Source organism: Camelus ferus, chromosome 14 (assembly GCF_009834535.1).
Source record: "Camelus ferus isolate YT-003-E chromosome 14, BCGSAC_Cfer_1.0, whole genome shotgun sequence".
Taxonomy (NCBI): Eukaryota; Metazoa; Chordata; class Mammalia; order Artiodactyla; family Camelidae; genus Camelus; species Camelus ferus.
In genome coordinates, this window is record NC_045709.1 from 50,368,215 (window position 1) to 50,383,347 (window position 15,133).

The following is a 15,133-nucleotide window of genomic DNA, read 5'->3' on the forward strand; positions in this document are numbered from 1 at the left end:
TGGAGAGGCTCATATAGGGAGGAACCAAGCCTTACAAGGAGAACCACCTTGTGAGTAAATCATCTTGAAAATGGATCCTTTTGTCACAGTCAAGTCTTCAGATGACTGTAACATCTTACAAAGAAAACCACTGTGAGACTTTCTGGATTCCACGAAGAAGGAGGAAAATCTACAGGTCAGTATCATGTAATATTACATCCCTCTCTCAACATACATTATCATATATTAAACAGAGCCATTTAAAATGATACCCATTTCTTTTGATGTGGAATGTTTCCATTGCTCTTGAGCTGGTGTGTCTGATCTGTGTGGCTTTGGATCTTTACCTTGTAGACGCTTAATGTGTGCGTGTGTGTGTGGGGGGGTGTCCGAATGCATGTCAAATGGAAAGTTGTTAGATACTGATTAAGAGTTCAAGAGAGGGGGAGGGTATAGTCCAAGCTGTAGAGCGCATGCTTAGCATGCAGTAGGTCCTGGGTTCAATCCCCGACACCTCCTCCAAAAATAAACAAGTAAACCTACTTACCTACCCCCGCCAAAATAATTAATTAATTAATTGGGAAAAAAAAGAGTTCAAGAGAAAAGAGGGTTAAATATCTGTGCATTAGGGATGAAGATCATAGTAGCAGTTGGGTTGAATTCAATTCAAGAAACACTGAGAGTTAACTCTGCACGTGCCAGGTAGTATGAGTAGAGTGGTCACTAAAACTGATGGTCTTCCTGCCCTGGTGGAGCTTAAACAAGGGACAGCATAATGCATCCCAGCTTTCCTGAAGTGAACCCTTGTCTTCTGTCATATTATGGAAGTATTTGACGTGGTTGAAGGATGCTAAAGCTGCGAGAGGACTGTAAAATGTTTTACTGGGAGAAAGAGTTATCCTCCTCCGTATATAGAGCTTCTTTGAATTCATTAATTGATTTTTTTTTTCCACTCATTACCTTTTTTTGTTTCTGGGTTTTTGATTGTTTGTTTGCTTTTAGTTCTATGATATGTCAGGCACTGTTGGTTGAAAACTCCTTAACGCTCCCATGATGTCCAGCTGAACATATCACCAATATAATTCCCTAAGATTTTGCTAGTCCAACAGAATCTGACTTCTTTATTCTTTAGGTTATTCCAGAATTGCAAAGGTCCATACTTCCTCCCAAGAACAGAAACATTGTGTATGTTTGTGTCTTGCTTCTATCTGCATGTCATCCTTGTCACCCTCAGAGATGGCGTGATACAGTGGAAAGTCATGGGGATTTGGAGTTACAAGAACCAGGAATTACTAGAACTCGGAATCTGGAAAGTGGACACTTTCTAGCTGTGTGTGATCTTAGGAAAATGGCTTATTTTTTCTTGGTCTTCATCTTTCTCATTGTTTCCAAAGCCACCTTATGATATAGATACTGTTAAGCCCATTTTACACTTGAGAAACAGAAGTTCAGCAAGAATAGGCAGTTTTCCCAAGGATTCAAATACATGGGGCCTGACTTTAGTGCCCACATTTAAGGACTCCTCTATGTCAGTTATTAAGAGCTGAACACAGTGTTTGGTACCTAGAAAATCCACAATAAAATACAGCTATGATTATGGTTGTTATGACTCAAAACCAAGATAACGGAAGAATTTACTAAAGGTGGAAACAAAACTTCAATGGTAGACCCGTGCTAGAGTTCTTTTGGAGTAAAGAATCATTCTCATTCAACCTCTGACCGCAACCACATGTAAGGCTAACCTTGATTAGAGTGGTAAATGTCATTTGTAACTGAAAGATCTAATTTTTATAATTCTACTTCTGCCGTAAAGAAGAGTTACACTTTTGACATTTTAAGTTAATGCTCTAGGTAGCCCTGGATTGACATATGTGATATGAGGAGCCTTAAACCAAGAGCTGAAATATAGAGATGAATCCTTAATCAATGAGTTAAGAGTCCTGTTAAAAGGTTAAAGTTAAATAAAATGCCTGCAACTAGTGCTGTTTTGAGGGGCCTAAAAATGATTGTATTCTGCATGCATTTAATAAACAGGGCAAAATGTATATAGATTTTCATAGATGGCAACACATATAAAGTTTTTTGGCTCATGATGCACTGTTATCTCTTTGGCTCAGTGTGGAGAAGTGCAGTCTAATTTCCTTATCATTTCCTCCCTATCTTATTAGCATTTCAGAGGTGAATCTTCTGTTAGCACATCTTGTCAGAGTGCTCTTGTTTTTCACTCACAGGTTTTATTATTTTTTATCCATCATAGAGAGATATCATCCTCATTTTTTGTTGCCTTTAGGGAGGGATTTGATGTTGTTCCAGTATCGTTCTGAAGGATGTCTTTCCTTTTCTTTTCCATTCCATTCTTTTTTTTTTTTTTTTTTCAATTTTTTTGTAGCGTTTGAAATACTCTCTAAGTTTCTGGAGTGGATGAAATGTCATTTTACAGCAAAAGTTAGGACAAAAACCACCGGAATTATTTTTCCTCCTTTGAAACGGAATCAGATCTCATTTTTCTAAATAACTAACCCAAATCATCTGCTTTGGGTAGACAAACAGGGCGGTGACTCGACCATGAACATAACCACCCACAAGTGTCCTTGGGGAGGGTGAAGAGCTTGCGGTGTGAGCACCAAAACGTGTGTTCTGTTTGATTCCCCACAGAACCCTGGAAGTTCAATTCAAATAGTATTTGTTAATGGGCCCATTTAAACAAAGTTTAAAGATAAACTTATTCGGAGGCTGCTGGCAACACCTAACTGTGGCTTTGCAGATTTGCACCAGTATCTTGCTAAGATTCCAAAACATGGTAGGAAATGAAAAATGAACATCTAAACCAACTGTTTCTGTTTCTGAAGGAAGTAAAGAAGAAAACTCACTGCCTCATACTTATATAAACACTTATAAACACAGAAGAAAACCAGTTAAAAAAAAAAAAAGAAGAAAACCAGTTTTGTTTCTGGAGCATATGTCAGTTCTTTTAAGATGAGAAAAGTCAGACTTCAGGCCTGGGACCTAACGGAATCATTTATTGTTCAGGATTTAGTGTTTTGTTTTGTTTTTTTTAGAGTTCATTAGTCTTCAAGGTCAAATAACAATGATAAAGGAAACTAACCCAATATTATAAATAAACTATACTTCAATTTAAAAAAAAACAATAATAAAAAAGAACTTTTCCTTTAACTGCACTGCATGTGAGCCTGTACTGTAGATTTTGTCAAAAAGAAGTAGGTAAATTTGAAAATTTGTTAAGACACCCTACTCATCTGGAAGGGTCCAACTCCATCATCGTATCTTAAATATGTTTTTCTAAATAAATTTAGACAAATGAACAAATCTGAAATATTTCATTTGGAAACTTGTCAAGAAACTCCAAAATTATGACTCAGTGTACATTCATTGGAAATTGTAAGAGCCAAGAAAGGGAGAGTCAGCTTTAGGATTCTAAGAATATATCATTAAATCACTCTGCTCAGTTCCATAAAAGTGACTGAAAATGAAGGGAATCCATTTTCATCTCTAGTGTAATGTTATTTGTGACAGAAACAATTCATACGCTATAGAAGTTAACCTGCCTCATGAAAAAAATGTAGTAGAGGTTTCTGTTTTCTGCTACCGAATCACAGTCCTTTCAAATTCTCCCCGTTGCGGTTTTTCCTCCTGGAAATCTCGATCAGGAACCTCCTATAATCTGTGTGTGTAGAAAGGCATGAAAGTACCGTGGAGTTATTAATGATGGGGAGATGGAAGATTAACTTCTTTTTCAAAAGCTGAAAGGCATCTCAGAACATGTCCTTTGATGCTGCCCAGGCATGAGGGTCTGGAAAATGTCTTACTTAAATATACAGGTGTTTTTATGGAGCTCTTAAATCTTTGTTTTATACTCTAGTTTCCTCCCATATGTTTATTGTCAGCTAACAGCTGAGAACTGATGAGCTGTGTGGAAATGTTTGGTAAAGCTGCATTTCTTCCTTTTTGACAAATGTTTCTTTTGTTTAATCAAACTTCTTCTAAAAAAGAATACGATTTGTTTGCATATTTTTTGTCTGCAGAACATGGCCAGTCAGGGTAGCTTTTGCATGATGTGGAAGGGGGTTTTGTTATATTTAGTTTCCTTTATTGTGATTAGAATGCATGTGACATGTGCATGCTTATGTTTTGGGAAAATCACTCTGCCACAGTGAGGGAAATAAGGTGAGACTGGAAGCCGGCAGACCAGATTAAGGGGTGGTAGGAGGGGCATGGAGAAGAGGGAATAGAATTCAAGGATGTTCTAGGAAGTAGATTAATAAAGGGAAATTTACTGAGGGGGAAAGAGGATTTATTATGACTCAAAATGTCTTCCTTGGATGAAAGTAAACAAAACTGATCGAGATAGGGAATGCTGAGGAAAGATGCTGCTGTGACATTTTGAGATGGACATGCTTTTGGTACCTTCAGGTGGTTCAGTTAGGAGATGAACTCAAAAGAGAAATCTGCACGGGAGATTCAGAACTGGTGGTCTTCATCTACGTGACAGTTGGCAGTGTGTGATTTGGGAAGATAAAGGAAAGGAAAATGAGAAATGCAAACATGAAAGGGTGAGTAGAGGAAGAGGAGGTTGTGAAGGAGTATCAGAGAAAGGAGGCGAGGATGCTTGAGTCTCCTCACGCTCACCATCACGTGAGGAATGCTTGAAGGAATGGCCTGGTTTGGCTGTAGGGACAGCAGATCTTTCAAGGGTGGACTGCCGTGCCTTTCAGTCTTTGTAGAGAGGGACTAGATTTAGCCTTTGTTGTTCCTCCTGGGGGCACTGAAGAATTCTATGGAAGTCAGTTCTGCTTTTGTTTATGAAAGCACTTTGAAAGAATAAAAGAGTACAACACGGGGTGTAACTATCTCCAAGTGTTCTTAGCTGTTGCCCCATTAAAGAGAGCCTTACTGCCATCAGTGAAGAAGTAAGTCCTGATTGGAGGAGGCTGGGTGGGGACACAGATGACTTCTAAGATTCTCTGAAGTCTGAGAGTTGATAGAAAGTCTGTAAAGGAGTCATATGTTTTATGAAAGTGTTTTGTACAATTTAAGCTCAGCTTCAAGGGGACAGTACAATGCTATAGTGACAAAGCAAACGCACACACAGAGAAGAGAAACGGCGTTTCCGCTTCATGTTCTCCCCAGATTGTGACACCTTGGTCCCCCTTACCTCATGGTATAATATTCAGGCTTAGAAGTTACATGAATTAACCATTTTGAGGGAAGATCAGACAACTTTTCTTGCATTGTTATCCAATCTGTATTGGAAAATAGGGAAGAACACTTATAGTGGTTTGTAGTCTGAGAGTCAACTGATTAAAATTATTTTTCCAGCAAAGATATGATCTTTCATAATATAGATTTGTTCCTATGCTAATTCCACATCAGAACCTGAACATATCTCAGAGAGGTTCACTCTTACTGTGGCACCATAATGCTGTATCTGTCATACCGAAGAAGACTCAGAAACATACATTGTTCCTGGGGAACCCTTGAGAATACATTAAATGAAAATTACCAAATGCGTTGGTCCCGTTTGATCCGATGTAGCAATGTTAGGAAGGATATGACCTATTTTACAGAAACACATCTCTGATGGGACATGTAGATTGAAGTTAGCATGTTGGGATGAGAACTAGGAGCAGACTTGAATGGAATTCTGGTTGTTCATATAACTTCCCCCTCTCAGTCACATAGGCTTTATTATACTAAATTACAATTTGCATCATTCAAATGCAAATGAATGTTCACAAGCTCTGTGTTGGCTTCATGTAATTCTTTTTGGGCAAGAGCTGCTCAGTGTTTTACTTATTTGAAAGAATTCAGTGATGCAACTAATTCCAAGGAAAAATATGTGAATTTGAAAGTGTGCCTCTTCGTGGAGGGGATGGAATAATTGTATCAAATTCACACCTGGTTTTATTTTGCTGTCTCTCCTCCTGGCTTCCCTAAGTGTATGTGACTTGTGGGATATATTCTCTCTCTTTACCTGACTTTCCTTTGTTTCCCAGAGTGTGACTCTTCCCAGGATTATGATCTCACTTAAATATTGACTATAAAAGTAAGGAACACAGAGGAAAGTTTTGAAAAGCATAACGAGCTAACAATGTTATTATGGAAATGTGGAAATTCATTCAATAGTAACACTTCATTTTTGGCCTTTATGAACCAGTATTGCAGTCAACCAAACTGCTTATAATGCAGGACACTTCATAAGTCACCAAACCTGCCTTGGCAGTTTCTTTTACCATCTTTTGTTCTAGAATGTGAAAAAATATTCACTCAGCTCTTAATACTCTCCGGCTGTTCATGGGTAAAGACCTCAACATGAGGCTTATAGGGAGAAAATTGTGCTTGATTTAAATTGTACAAGTGAATCTACAGAAAGCCTGGATCGCTTTAGCTTCTGCTCTCAGAAAATACGTCTTCTCTCATCAGCCCTGAGACTCTCGCCCTGCTTCACAGAGCTTTTCAGTGGTGATTCCGGGGTCACCAGTTCAGGTTACTTAGCGAACAACTAACTGGTGTGAGCTTCTCTTCAGACCTTTTTCTGACCAGATTCTTCTAGGAAGAGAACGTGGAAGTTCTAAAGAGCACCTGCGGAGACCTGATCATGCAGAATGCTTCATGGTGAAAAGGCTGTGTGGGACAAATCAGTTTGGGAAATGAATTTAGAGCTTATATATAGAAATAGCCTATGAAAGGGCCTAAGAAATTCTGCAGTAAGGAATTCCTATTTAGCTCTGTTTAACCCAGCAGTAGATCACAGTATTTCAGAGCAGTAGCTTTGAACACAGATAGACTTGGACTGAAATCCCAGGCTCACTATTGGCCATGAAACTTGGGCAAGTTAATTCCCTGTACAATGGAAATAACTGAGTCCCAACTCAGGCTTATTGTGGCGAGGGAAAATATGATGTATGTAAAACATTTGGCAAAGGGCCAGGATCACAGTCCCCACTCAGTTACTCATTTTTAGTATAATGTTATTCTTATTTGGTTGTATGACTCTTTCCAGGCAACATACAAAAAACTACTCTTCTAAAGAGACGTGATGGGAAATGCTGATCTGATAGACTGAGATGTGTATCAACACTTTTAAAGACCCGAGTCAGTAGATTTTATATCATGAGACTTCTCTGTCAGGTTGGCTGTTCCTGCTGCCCTAGTGTTATATCAAAGACAAAATATATGGAATTTGGGGTGAATAATGGGAAGTTGACTTTGAAATATAATACACAAAGGTTGTTACAAACAAGACCTATTTTCTTTCTTGAATATCAAAAGTTAAATTTTGGATGTACATGTTCAGAAAGAAGCCCCAAGAGGGTGAGTGAGAAAGAAGGGACATTTGTTTCCTTGTGTAAAGAAGAGGTTAATGGAGAATTTGAACAACTGTGGGAGCAGGATTGGAGCCAAGTCATCTTTTAGAACAGAGATGAGGTAACAAGGCTGATTATTAATAAGGCTCCAATATGTAGTTGGTTTTTCAGCCCAAGTGAAATGTAGGAAATTTTGTGTTCAACTCCAACAACTGCCCTTTTTAGTTTTCTTCTCTCCCTCTGAGGTACCTCCTGCCCTATTCTTAATCCCTCCTTGCCTTAGCACCTTGCTCGGATGAGAGAAAACCATATGGAAACCTGCTCTTAGTTAGCTGAACTTATAAAAGGATCTGATTATTAATCCATGTGAAAATATAAAGCAGAGTTTCTCAACCCCCTCACTATGAACGTTCTGGACTGGCTAATTCTTTACTGTTGGGGGCTGTCCTGTGCATTGTAGGATGTTTAACCAAATCTCTGGCCTCTACCTACTAGATACCAGTAGCCCCCTTCACCCTACTTGTGACACCAAAAGTGTCTCCAGACATTGACAAATGATTTCTGGAGGGTCATATCCCTCTCTCCCTCATTGAAAACCACTGAGCACAAAGGTTTTCCAGCAGATAAATCTGTACTGTTCTCTGAGTTAGATTCCCGTTTTATCATATGTAATGTCTTAATTACCAAGATAGAACTTTGAAGATTCATTTATAGGACACAGGTCAGGGAAGAATGGTTTTGTACAGTTACATTGAAGAGGTGGATGCCTCATTCATTTAAAACAAATAATCCAAAACTGTTACAGCAAGTTAACTCTCCTCCTCAACGGATGGCTTGAGACATGTTTGAGGCTTCGCCCAAGTCTGTGTTAAATTTTGAAACCTATTTCCCACCCTTCACTCCAAATATTTTTAGTGGCTGAGCATTAAACAATGAAAAGAATCTTGAGAGACTGTCTGACTTGGTCATGAATAAAGCAAAATAGCAAAATAGATGGACTGCTATTCTTTTGTCTGAATTAGGTTTATTGTTTGACAAACCTTATGGCAGAACAGCACTTCCTACAACGGCAGAAAATAAATTCTAAATTGGGGGTATTTCAGGGAATCTTTAAATACACGTTTGGCATCAAATCCAAATGAATACGGACTAAAGTCCAAAATCTGCTGCCTTTTCCTTAATTTGCATTTGGCTTTTTAAGTTGAATCTTTGGCATGCTTGTTCCCCTTCCTCCCTCCTCAGTTGCGCTTCTTCTCTGTGAACTTTTTGTTTAGCAAAGATGGACGTGTACTGTGCAATGAAAACATTGGCTGTAAATCATTTCAGCTATAAAATGTAGCTGTTTGGAGCCTGGTAATTGGGCCTGTTGCTCTGAAAACAGGAAGGACAGCCAACATCTTAATGTGTCAGCTAATTGGTCCACAGGGAGAGACTCTGGGAGTGTCCAGATGACCGCTTTTTAAAACTTTTTATTGTTCTAATTTTTCCATGGGACCTGCAATATTCCCTTGCTGATCATCCACCACAAACTAACTTTATTTTGTGTGATAAAATTGCACTAGTATCCACAGAATTCAGAGCTCTGACATAGGGGGAGCCTTTCAAAGGCTTGAATGCTTGGCCTGCAAAAATATGTGTGCTTTGTAGATTCAGTGCAAAGTGAGTGGGAACATTTCTTTATGGTCACAGTGTGGTTTGGGACACCAGCTACAATGTTATCTGTGAAACCCAGGTTGGGAGCAATGCAAAATCCTTGCTTTGGTCACAGAGCAAATAATTATTGAATTTATTTTAGATATTTCAAATGTGCTCAGAATGCTCATTGCTTCATGAAATCCATAGTTTAAAAATAAGGATATATGCTGTATAAATGTGCAGGTTTGGAGTAATAATAGTCAACACATTGGGTGACCTGATATGTGTGTCAATTATTTGTTCTCTGAAAGCCAGATATCAAGGAGATAGCCTCTTCTCTCAAGTGTGAGAATATGCATTCCCTGCACCGAAGTAAGAAGAGGGTTTAGTCCTCTTTCCTTTTTTTGTTGAAAGAAGAGAATGTATTAAATTATGCAAAAATTTCCACTTCTTTTAATTAATAAATGTTAATCCCGAGACCAAGAAGTGTGATTTCAGGGATGTTGGGAGGGTACATTCCAGAAACAAAGGGAGATTCTGGGGGAGGTCCAAGCTGAGGTGAGCTGAGCCAGTGGTTGAATGTCAACTTCTTCGTGAGAGTGTGGAGCACAACAGTGGTCTAATTTCACTTTCCTTTCCTGGGTGTTAGGGTCTAAAAACCCCGGGGAAGGACCCATCTAAAACAATAACTGTTACTAAATTTAACCTATTCCACGCTTCCATCCCCACCTCACTGTCTATTTGTTTACCACCAGAGGTAACCACCATCCTGGATTGCACAGTCGCCATTTTCTTGCTTTTCTTTTTGTATGTTTGTTGTATGCATCACTGTTAATTATACATGTCATTGTAGTATTCCTAAAAAGTATATGCAGGTTTGTTTGAACTGTTTTGACTTTATAAAAAGGGTAGCATGCTGTAAGCCGTATTTTGGAACTCACTTTTGAACTTTACTCTAAAATTGCTAAGACTCTTCCATGTTGTTGGGTGTTGCTGTAGTTCAGGTGACCGAGCTTTTGAAAGAGCAGTGGAAATGGGCACCAGGACCTGGGCTGGGCTTGCCAGTCACCCCAACAAACAGTTAAGAAGCACTGACTGTCTCCATCAGCCTCCCCTTCCTGGGGCAGGAGGTGAGAAGCCATGCCCTGAGTGTCTTTTCAGGAAAAGGAGAGGTTGAGCCAATGGATTTCCTGTTCCTCACCCAGAGTAGCTCAGAGAGGGCAACAGTTTTTTCCTTTGCATACCTGTAGTCAGTTATAATCTCTGCCTGACATGATAGTAAGGAGAACAGCCAATGTGCGAATTGTGCAAATTGGTAAATTCACCTGGATGCCAAGAACCAACTGTATATTTGGGCTATTTTTCTTTTATTATATATAACATACATTTATATCTTACCTTTATGTAATATACTGTTTTATACACTATATTATTATTTTTTAAATTGAAGTATAGTTGATTTACAATGTTGTGTTAGTTTCTGGTGTACAGCATGCTGATTCAGTTATATATGTAAATTCTTTTTCATTATAAGTTATTACAGGATATTGGATGTGGTTCCCTGTGCTATACAGTAGGACCTTGTTGTTTATCTGTTCTGTACATAGAAGAGTAGTTTGTATCTGTCAACCCCAGACTCCCAATTTATCCCTTCCCCTCTTTCCTCTTTGGTAACCATAAATTTGTTTTCTATGTCTGTGAGTCTCTTTCTGTTTTGTAAGTAAGTTCATTTGTGTCATTGTCTTTTAGATTTTCTTTCTTTCCACATATAAGTGATATCAAATGATATTTGTTTTTCTCTGCTTGAGTTACTTCACTTAGTATGATAATCTCTAGGTCCATCCATGTTGCTGCAAATGGCATTATTTCATTCCTTTTTATGGCTGAGTATATACACGATATTATCATATGACATATTGTTATGCGCTAAAAATTTTGTCCCCCACCCCAAATTCACATGTTGAAGTCCTAACCCCTCCAAACCTCAGCATGCAACTTTCTTTTGGAGATGGGGCCTTAAAGAAGGAACCCAGTTAAAATGAGGTTCTTGGTGTGGACCTTAATCCATTGTGACTAGCCTTACAAAAAGAGAAAATTTGGACACAGACACATCCAGAGGGAAGATGTAAAGACATGTGCAAAGGCGGCCATCTGTAAACCAAGAAGAGAGGTCTCAGAAGAAACCTACCCTGCTGACATCTTGGTTTTGGACTTCTAGGCTCCAGAATTGTGAGCACATGAATTGCTGTCATTTAAGCCACCCAATCTATGCTGTTTTGTTTTGGCAGTCCTAGCAAACTAATACACGTATAATTTTTATCAGTGCTAGCATGACAAAGAAAATCATAGTTTCTATGACTAGACTTCCTGGGTTCAAATTCTGGCCTTACTACTTAAGAGTTTATAAGATCATGGATAGTTCTGGCTCCCTGAGGTGGAGTGGCCCATTCCTCCCCTTTACAGCTAAAAAATCTCTGGATGTGATCCAACAGCAAGCATAGGAAGTCTCTGAAGGGTGAAACAAGAACGGGCTGCCTGGGACCTTGAGGAAGGACATGGTGGTGAGATCCTGGGTCACCTTCTTGTCATTTTGTACATATGGTATGTAGGTACGTATTTTGTATGTATATATTTTGTACAGGCACCGCAGAAACCTCCGAACCAGAACCACACACAGGCACAGACATAAAAAACTCCAGGGAAAACCTGTTCTCCCTAGGCAGAGGACCAGGAACATTTGAAAACACCCATTCTCCTCTGCAAATGCCAAACACCACTGGGGAAATGCCCTTCCTCTCCTCTCCCCCCTAGCTGGGTGGAGCAGGCAGATGCTCCCTTGACCCTGCATGGTGGTATGGACGGGGCTGAGCGGGGAAGCCAACCTCCTATCCTGAACATGGCAGACGCAGGCCTCCATTCTTCCACAGGTGGTGTTGGCAGGCCCACCCAGTGGAACCAGATCTGCTGTGGTAGTGTCCGTTGCGTCCCACGGTGACCTGAGTCTTTATCTTCACCCAGCAGCAGTGAACCTTAAGGAGGTGGTGCACCCCAGGGCTGGTCAGCACTCCACTTTTCCCTGGGGCAGTGGGACCTGGCGGGGAGCTAAGCCTCTACCCCATCCAGTAGCAACAAGCCAGAGTAAGGAGGTTGGAGGCAAGGTTTCTTGGCACTCTGCCTCCCTCTATCCCCTGGTGGCAGTAGTGCCCAACAGGGTGGGAATTGGTGCCCCGCTTTTACCAGGAAGATGTCAATAGAGCAGAAGGGAGAGCTGGCCAGGTACCTCCCGGTCTGTGGTGAGGCAGGGTGACTCAGTGCCCTACCCTTACCGAGGTGGTATTGGCAGGGCCCTGAGGGAACTTGAACATACACCCTCACACTACACCACACCAGAAAGACTGCCTATTAGAAACAAGATAAAATAGGATCTAGAGTCTCATAGTATGATATCCAAAATGCCCAGAGTACAATAGAAAGTCACTTGTCATACCAAGAACCAGAAAAAGCAAAACGTGAATTTGAAAAGACAATCAACAGATGCCAACACCAAGAGAAACCGGATTTTAAAATGATCTGACAACAATTTTAAAGCAACCTCTTAAAAGTGCTTCCCAGGGAATTACAAATTCTCTTGGAATAAATAAAATATTAGTAAATTTCAGGAAATAGAAATGATTTAAAAAGGAACCAAATGGAAATTATAGAACTAAAAAAAGAGACAATAACCAATGTAAAAACTCATTGGATGGGCTCAGTAGAATGGAGAAGAGAGGATAAAATCTGTGAATTTGCAGACAGATCAATAGAATATACACAATATGAACAGCAGAGAACATAGGAAAAATACCTTGGACACGTTACTTAAACTGTCTAGATTTCATTTTCCTCATCTTTAAAATGAAGGTCATGTTTGTAGCTATGTCAAAGGCATGTTGTGACAATTGATTGAGATGTATCTAAAAGGCTTATTTGTCAGAGTGCCAGGCACATAGTCAATCCTCAATAAAAGTTAACTACTATGCTTATTATAATCACCCTGTGTAGATAGCCATGTGATTTTATCTCTTTGTACAGTTAATTCAACTCAGTCTGTAATTCAAAATGAGAAACACTATTCTCAGAAGTTGAGGGAGAGATTAGTGGTGGTGGGGGCTGGGTAAGGAAGGTTTCCTGAATGAAACATTTTAATCAGGGCTTGGAAGATGTCATGGGCCTCGGGATGAACAGGAGACTGGTCCCTTCCTTACAGAAGAGGCAGGTGCCTAGAAATGAGAAAGACGTGGTTGGGAGCTAACAAGGGCTACTACTGGTGTTCTTTTTGCCTCCTTAAGCTAATGCGGATAAAAAGAGCAGTGACTGGACAGACAGGAAGGAAGGCCTCAGCCTCTTGGGGACCATTTAGGAAATGACTTTGGCACAGAATGTGGTTTTGGTCTAAGTGAGCTCCTAAGAAGCAAGTTGCTATGCTAATTAGCCCTTAAATGTCTCCTCTCTGTCTCCTAAGCCATGGAAACACCCTACATTTCGGTTTATTTGAAGTCATCTACTGTTAGCAACAGCTGTTACATATGCCTACACGTGCCCGTGTGCACACATACACTCACATCACACTCACATCTACACTCATACACAGTTATACATTGTCAGTACACACTTGCAGACATACATGTACATCCACATACATTCACAGTCACACCGAGAGTTGCACCGTTTCACAATTACACATCCCACAGACACTCATGCAGTCAAGTACACTGACACTCACTGTCACACATTCAAACTCACACATGCAGCACACATCCACATCCATTCATATGCACAACCATGCACAACCACATACATACACACTTAAGTCATACAGACTTAAGAAACACCATACACATACAAGCAGTCACCCACATGTGCTCACACCTCCCATGGAACATACATACACACACATGCACAAGCACCTTTTAAAACATCTCAACACATTTAATTTCATAATATGTTGTAATATGTAGACAATTTTCATATAAGCTAAAAACAGTTTAGTTAAGAATAAATCTCTACCAAGGTCACATAGAGACTCACTTTTCTTTGTGTGAATTCTCTAGGTTTATTTTTGTAGGAAAGCACCCAAGATTCTATAACTTCTTTTAATAGACAACACAAACGTAATGTTACTGTTCTTGCAATTTGCTTTGGCTTACTGTGGTACTTTTTAATAGTAACATACATTCTGGCTGTAAACCTTAAACAAGTGCCTATCTGGTTTAGCATATCCTTTGTACCTTCTCAGCATTTTCAGTTTTAGTCTATTTTCTGAAACAGCCATTTATTTTTCAATTGGTCTTGCAGGTTGTTTTTCTCAGAATCATCTTTTTGTAGTGGTCCAATTAATATTCCAAGCTTAGGATTTTTTATCTTGATCTTTGGAATCTCTGAGACTTTTTTCTTCCTTTTTTTTTTTTTCAATCACTTTCATTTTATTCTCTTTCACCTCTACTTGTTTTTATAGAAATATCTCTTTTTTTATGGTTCTGACTTCGGTATCGCCTTTAATATTACAGCACACTGCTTTTTCACTCTAGCTGTGAGTAGCCTGCAAGGGCAGACAGAGAACTAAAACCCGCGATGAAGAGCCTGCCATCATTTGCACAAGGTCCCAAATATACATTTATCATGCTGTGCACCTAATGGTTGGGTCCATCACCAAAGCAATAAAGGAAGCATATTAAGCAGATATATTGGTGCTGAGGATGGTTGCTTAAGAGAGTATAAATAAACAAAATAGTTCTCAAAGAGGTAAACATCACCTGAGTTTCCATCTTAGCAAAGACAATTGGGAGCCATAATAATAACCTGGAATTTCTTCTTTATAGGCTTCTTGGTTTTTAGTTAGGTAAAAAAAGGTCTGTAATTTAGATCAGGGCCATTGGTTCCATAACAGTCAAACAGGGACTAATAATGCCAGTTAAACAAGTACTATACCTCATCTCTGACCCAGGATAATATGGCTCAGAATAAGAAAGGACTTAGGTAAGTAGGTATATTTTTACCTTCTTTTTTTTTTTTTTTTAATTAAGCTGGATCTGTTAACCCAGACAATTTTAGACTAGCCCAGTAGGGAAATTAGGTAAATGTACGGTGACCCAGAAGGAAATTGTGCTTTCCAGGAAGCTAGGGAGGAGGGCGTGGGTCTGTACTGGTTTGCTTCT